The sequence below is a fragment of the Heterodontus francisci genome, chromosome 11, assembly GCF_036365525.1.
Source record: "Heterodontus francisci isolate sHetFra1 chromosome 11, sHetFra1.hap1, whole genome shotgun sequence".
In the NCBI taxonomy this organism is placed as follows: domain Eukaryota; kingdom Metazoa; phylum Chordata; class Chondrichthyes; order Heterodontiformes; family Heterodontidae; genus Heterodontus; species Heterodontus francisci.
The window spans coordinates 41,428,751-41,435,272 of record NC_090381.1 but is presented as its reverse complement, the minus strand read 5'-3'; the positions used below and the strand labels follow the sequence as shown (position 1 = coordinate 41,435,272).

At 38.5% G+C, this 6,522-nt stretch overlaps 1 protein-coding gene across 2 annotated transcripts in view; it reads left to right on the top strand.

Annotated features, from left to right (window-relative positions):
* The first annotated feature begins 1,716 nt into the window (after window positions 1-1,716).
* Window positions 1,717-6,522, top strand: part of stag1a (STAG1 cohesin complex component a) — a 246,933-nt gene continuing 242,127 nt past the window's right edge. For both annotated transcript variants that reach the window (XM_068042016.1, XM_068042017.1), the window contains exon 1: window positions 1,717-1,874. The gene's annotated coding sequence lies outside the window, so the exon portion shown is untranslated. The remainder of the gene's footprint in view (window positions 1,875-6,522) is intronic.

Genomic DNA, 6,522 nt, shown 5'->3' with positions numbered 1-6,522 from the left:
AAAACTGGATGCTGAAACGGAGGAACACTTAGATCTTTCCAGATGAGGTTATGAGCCAAATGGCCCTCTTCATCCATAGATATCTTGTAATTTAGCCTAAGCTGCTGTTCCTCCTCAGTAAGACATATGCTCTGGTTATGTTCCCAGTGCTGTGGAGCAAAGCGTTCTGCTAGTTTTTGATTTATACCATTGAAAAGATGACTTAGGTCAATTGGTAGAAAAGGAAATAATCCATGAAGAGGGAAGATATCTTTCAGTATCAGCACCAACAGGTACCAAAACAGGTAGATCCTCTAACATTCATGAGCACCACCCTGAGTTCGACATCCCTCTTCATCGCTCCCTTTCAACTAATAGGCTGAATGAGTCTTCAGTTCAAGATTATAGATACATTGACCCATTTGAAAGAAAATGGCATACTCCCCTAGACTTCTGAGATGCCCAAGCTTCTGCTCCTACCAAAGCTGCTGGCACATCAGTTGCTTGCTCCCTGTAAAAGAGGGTGAGCACCGTAGTAAAAAGCAGACTACACAAACATCTGATATAGACTTCAACTGCAAGCAGTAGGTTTGGCTCCGACACAGATTCTGACAGTGCCAGTTGGTGCCTCTCTGCCCAAACAGGCCATGTATCCAACAGTATATCAATAAAACAGGGCAACAGTCATTCCATTTGCGTGACAAGACATGGCACTATTCATCCAATGATACCCAGGATCATGGAAACACTAGATATCTGGCCTGGGTAGACTATGCTACAACCAATGCTTGCAGTTCCAATAAAAGAGGAAGTGACCTGACTCAAATATTCGAAAGAAATTCATACAGATTCAAGTTGATCACGTTTGAAATTCAATTTCCAGCAGCTACAGTTTTTTTTATTATATATAGTTGAATTTTATCCTATGATATCGAATTCCCCCATTAGTTGCGGCAAACACTGCTCCAAAAATGGGAAATATTTTGCTTGTGACAACACCCAGGGAAAGAGAGCCCCCTATCGAACCATTCCAGTGGGCGTGTGTGTTAATAACTCACGAGGTAATGGGCTTTTTCATACCTCGGTCTGCGTTGGAAAGAAAAACTCGCATCTGCAAGGGAATTTGTCCAGGGTGATACCATTAAAACAGTTTCTCTCACCCTTCGTGTGAACAAAATTTAAAAGGCTAATTTGTTTTTTTTTAAAAAGAATTTCCAGCCTTTAACACATTTTTGTTTTGCGTTGCAAAAATGAATGCTCAGTTTCCAGCGAGTACTACTGTCCCTCCCTTCCTGCCCCACCACCGCCATTACACAACTCCTCCATGTGCTCACTGACGCAGCGACGGATATTCAGCCACAAGATGACGACGATCCACTAACACTGCGCAACAAAAACAACGGGAGAATAGTCAAAGAATAAATTACGCACATAAGGAGGCCATCAGCTTTCTATATACACTTGACCATTACTAACTCCCAAATGTCAGATAGCAGCGCCCCACACCGCGGACTCTACCTTTTATAGATGGACGAAGGCCGACGTAATGTTCTGTGTATTGCGCTGCGTGCGCGGGACGGAGCGCGCGTGCCGACCGCGACCCCATTCCAACACCCCGCGCTCTGCCTCGAGGCGCGCCTCCACGGTATTCTTGTAACTGCCGCGCGCGCACGGGTCGGGCAGCGGATGGTGGCCGCCAGAGGGCAATCTTTGTCTGGATTTGCATTGCGCCATTCGATTGTGGAAAATGCCACCAGATGGCGGCTTAGGATTGTTCGTCCTGTGAAGACGCGGTGTTAACTATTCCCATTTTTAATTTAATCAATTTTAAAACTCGATATTTCCCTACGTAGTCGAAAGGAAAGTGAAAATCGGTTCGAAAATGGGCAGGAACGGTTAGTATTTTTGAACTTTTATTCTATTTTTTAAGTGAAAAAAGGCGACCGAAGTGCGGATCTAAGATGGAGGACGGGACTGGGATCGTGTGTGTTTGGGGGAGGGGAGCGGGAAATGTGGTTTCAGTTCGAGTTCACATCTTTTAAAAAGACTTTCTTTTTCTTGTTTATTTTGTGCCTTTTTAACGGTTCTCTGCGTTTAAGTGGTGAAATTTATATTAAAGTTTTATTTTCAGTGAAATGCAGGTTTTGAACGTTTGCGCGTCACTTCATTGCACGTAAATATTTTAAAAAAGGTTAAAATACAAATGTTGTTTAATTGCCAAGCAGACGAAGGACGTGTAGGGATACAAAGGCAAGCCTGAGTAGGAAGCTGGAGTGTTTTTTTTCTCTCACTTCGCTATTTTTCTTTGATGATGAAACTCCAATGACTATAAATAAAAGAATAATACTTATTGGATTTTGATATATTGGAAAACAAAGTTAATTTAGTAAACTGGGAAAAAGCGTTTGTATCCTTCAGTATATGATCTCACGGTTTTTTTGTTATTACACTATTCTGAGGGGAGTCAGGTGACGACAAGCTGATGACTGTCCTTGGTTTTTCTCACGCAATCCATCCGCCCAGCAGCCAGTTTTACAAGTACAAGGGAGAGAGAGACAAAAATTCTTATCGAATTGGTATTATTTCAGGTGGGGGAAGGGTGAAATTTTCTGTTGTTTTCACCAAACCATCGTCTGTTTGCTTGACCATTTTAAATCGGTAGTGCCTATCAACCTTTTTTTTTATAAAAAAGGAAACTGTACATTTTTCAGTTGTATAAGCATATAGAGATAAGGGGATTTGTTTACAAAAGGCGCTGGTACAATGGTATTAAATGGAGGTCTAGGTTACTTGAAATCTCTGGGCAAAGTGCAGTAAGTTGTCTGCCATTGAAATCATTAAAACATTAAATTATGCGTATATAAATATATAAACAAACCTTGGACGTAGTAAATCTAAATATTAGAATGGTAAGATAAAGGGAAGGTTTAAATTTGGAGAAATTCAAAATATAGTTCTGAGCTTACTCTTTGAAAATATCTGAATTGTGCTTTTTGAAGAGTGGGAACATTTTACATCTGTGTCTAACCAGTTCTATAATTTGTTTATATGTAGAGGATGAGTAGTATTTCATAATTATATAAGAATGATAAATATTTAGATGTATAGATTCAGTTGAGGATATAAACAGACTGGTGTATAATGCTACTCAGCAAAAAGTGGGAGGAAATAGTGCAAAGTAAATCTGTTGTGGGATATTGCTTCCCATTAGAATATGTTTGTAAGTCCAAGCTTATTTGCACTCCTGATTTACTTTCATGCTACTTGTTGAGTCCTGGAAATATATTGTACAGGCTAAGTATAGTAGATTTTGATCAGTTAAACCAAAACAAATTGATGTTTTGAGATGAGGCATAGCTATTCTTTTATGAACACCTTGTGCATCAGGGACACAGCACTTGTAGTTAAATTTAATGGACTCTCTGGTATAGATGCCAGTTTTCTTTCCCTCATTCCCCAAAAGTAAAGTGGTAGAGGGAAGAAAATGGCTATTGGGAATAAGTGTATACTTGGAATTAATTTTAATTTTGATAATTATCCACTTGATATGGTTTATTTGATTAGAATATTATGGCCCTCAATTCACTCTTATGTATCCTTTGTTGGGTCTTGCTGGGTGAGTGACTGACCAGAAATATTTAGACTTAGACAGAACTGAAACCAGAATTTTCTATATTTGGTCCTTTCGCTTGGTACCTATCCTTCATGTGAAAAAATCTATTCCTTGTAATTGAGCTTTGGAGACAAAATAAGTACTAATTCTGGATGTTAACTGCAGATTTTGACAAATGTTGGCAGAATTCTTCACTTCTGAACAATCCCAAGTGTCGGACTCTTGTTGCATGCTGCTTACCAAAACAAAGACTTTTCAGTAATAGTCCTGTGCCAACCTGTTGATGCTTGTTGTATAATTGTACTGTCAATTAACTTTAAGTATAGTATATTAGCTGTAGATTTAAGGGTGGAAAGAAGGTAGGAATTGTTGACTCAGCTCTTCAGCTGATTAAGGAATTGAGGGGGAAAAAACTAGTGTTGAGTTGTTTGTGAATTGCAGTTACGTGCACACTGTGCAGTAGAAGACATTATGGCTGTTTGTTATATGAAATAGAGTTAGCCATTTTTTCATTCTTGGGGTGAACTGTTCCCAGGACGTTGATTCCTTGAGTGTAATTATATTGACAAGCAAGAATATTTTCTTTTTATTTAAAAATTTCAACAGAGTACTCTTAGTTAGATGGCAAAATCTTAATAGTTATGTATGAAGTTTACTAGATCTAACAAATCTAATCTTTGTGACTGATGCCAGGTAAAATAGACTTTGTATAATACCTCAATCAAAGAATGGTGTTTCCAACATTGCAGTAGGAAAGCCTTGGCAGGATAGAGTTTCCACATCTTTGTGCTCTCTTGTGTGATGTAGAATTTTTATACAATATTCAAAATCTCAGTAACTGCCTTGGGTTGTTGGGTGTAGACTGAAATCTCCAAGTGAACAAACGAGGTGGGATTCCAGACTAGACCAGTGGAAAATATGAATTGCTACAAGAAAATATTATACCAACTTTAGGTGCAAGATGAGCTCTGCACCTTCTTTGGACACAGTCGTGTGTGTTAACCTCCAAGCAATTTTTTAATTCTATTTTTTAATTTCAGTAATTGGAGGTAGCAATATGATTGCTGCCAATTGGAATTGATTATGATCTGAGATAGAAATCAATGTGAAATAGCACTAACAGCAAAAGATATTGGCAAATAGAACATCCAGATATGTAACTTCAGATCAAGTTGTTCATTTCACAGAATTGCTTTTGAATGACATATGGTCAAGACTGGTATTATTGTGGCTTCAGGATAAAAATGGTTTTAGTTTATTTAAATTGGCTCTGTCACATTACTGCTTGAGCTCAGTGTTGAAAAGGGAAGGACTCTTTTTTTTTGCAACCATAGTTATGAATGCAAGTGTTTTACTTGCAACCAGTTACAAAACTCAAGAAATAGTCTTGTGAAAAAATCTTTAATCCATGCATGTCATTGTCGGTCATTTCTGTGATATACAACAGCATCTATTTATATAGCGCCTTTAATGTAATAAGACTTCTCAAGGCGCTTCACCGGAGCATTGTAAAACGAAGTATGACACCGAGCTGATACCAGGGCAGATGACCAAAAGCTTGGTCAAAGAAGTAGGTTTTAAGGAATGTCTTAAAGGAGGAAAGTGAGGTAGAGAGGCAGAGAGGTGTAGGGAGGCAATTTTAGAGCTTGGATCCTAGGAAACTGAAGGCATGGCCACCAGTGGTGGAGTGATTATAATTGGGGATGCTCAAGAGGCTAGAATTAGATGAGTGCAGACATCTTGGGTTGTGGGGCTCTAAAACTACCCAAATAAAGTCTTTATATATCTATATAAGTAACAATACAACCTGTTAACTGAGTACAAATCTCTGTACCTCGCTTTAACTCCGTTACTGTGGCTATTTTCAGGTCACATTGCATAATTAGAACTCATGAAACAAAAACAGAAAATGTTGAAAAACACTCAGCTTGTCAGTCAGTATCTCTGGAAAACAAATGAGTGAATGTTTCAGGTGTGGACACTGTCAGAAATGTTTATAGTATTTTCTGTTTTTGTTTCATAAGTTGCAATCTTTTAAAGTCCTGAACCAGGCCTTGGTCCACCTGTTATCCAGCCTTTATCCACTTCTGGTTGCTTCCAACACATTGGAAGGCATGGTGTATTCAGGGAACCAATTAACAGCCTTTGTTAAAGGCAGGTTCAAAGCTGAAATAAATGACAAATAAGTTCCTGTCACTAAAAACAGAAAATGCTGGAAACATTCAGGTCTGCCAACATCTGTGGAGAGAGAAACAAAGTTAACATTTCAGGTCAATGACCTTTCATGGGAGGTTCCTGTCATATGTTAGTGTGTTCCATGTTGACAATGAAATGCTCCATTCAAAGCTTGAAATGATTGTTTGGCATATCTTGAAAAAACAGAACATGATGGAAACACATCACAGATATGTCAACATCTATGGAGAGATACTGTAGGCTGTCTGGACTGCAGCTTTTTGTCCAGTTGGTGAACAGTTAGGAGAACCCTTTGGAATAGAAACTTGAATGTTAGAGAATGATTTCTGTAATGAATATAACTATGTTGGGAGCATGGATTGTATGATATAATAACCACAGTTATGAGTAGTTACTCAAAATAGACTGAAATGTTCTATACTGTGATTTATTTTAAACTGCTTAACCTGACGTAAATTTAGTGCTTTCAAAATCGAAAAATCTTTTTCTCACTGCAGGTTCTGTGCTCCAGTGATCAGTACATTGATCTGACAGCATGAAAGGAAAGAGCACTGATAATGTTGCCTGTATAATTGGTACTCAAACGATTAATTTTATGGCCAGGTTAGCCAGTGAACAGACCATATTGTAAAGGGGTTTCCTGGTAATTTAGCAGTGGATGAGTGATCATATGTGTATATGTGGCTTGGTAGAGGAGTAAGCACATTACAAGAAGTAAAAGCCCATTCCATTGC